The sequence below is a fragment of the Penaeus monodon genome, chromosome 30 (genome assembly GCF_015228065.2).
Source record: "Penaeus monodon isolate SGIC_2016 chromosome 30, NSTDA_Pmon_1, whole genome shotgun sequence".
Classification (NCBI taxonomy): Eukaryota; Metazoa; Arthropoda; class Malacostraca; order Decapoda; family Penaeidae; genus Penaeus; species Penaeus monodon.
In genome coordinates this window covers 12268677-12269005 of record NC_051415.1, presented here as the reverse complement: position 1 = coordinate 12269005, position 329 = coordinate 12268677, and the positions used below count along the sequence as shown (strand labels likewise).

At 46.8% G+C, this 329-nt stretch overlaps 1 protein-coding gene across 1 annotated transcript in view; it reads right to left on the bottom strand.

The window, feature by feature from the left end:
• LOC119592352 (SH3 domain-containing protein C23A1.17-like) overlaps positions 1 to 329 on the bottom strand; it is a 37674-nt gene that overhangs the window by 31006 nt on the left and 6339 nt on the right. The window lies entirely within an intron of this gene.

The window sequence follows — 329 nt, the reverse complement described above, 5'->3', positions numbered from 1 at the left end:
ATCAAATATAAATTTCCACCGGCCCTCGCACATAGGCCTCGTGATCAGACGATAAGTGATACATATCCATCAATTTTTTTTTTCTCTCCCTCTACATTAATGTGAAGGCAGAGTGAATCGCCAGGTCACGCCATGCGGTCGTGCCATCATGACACGCTACTAGGTCATGCAAACTCGCCCCAGCAGTGCCAGTAGGCCATAAGCTACCTTGGGCTTTCACTGCTCGAGAACTCGTTTTCACCCCCCCCCCCCTTTTAATGTGCTCATGCAGATTCTTTATTCAACAAAGGAGGACATAACCTTTCAATGAGTGAGAAATTCGAAGCATC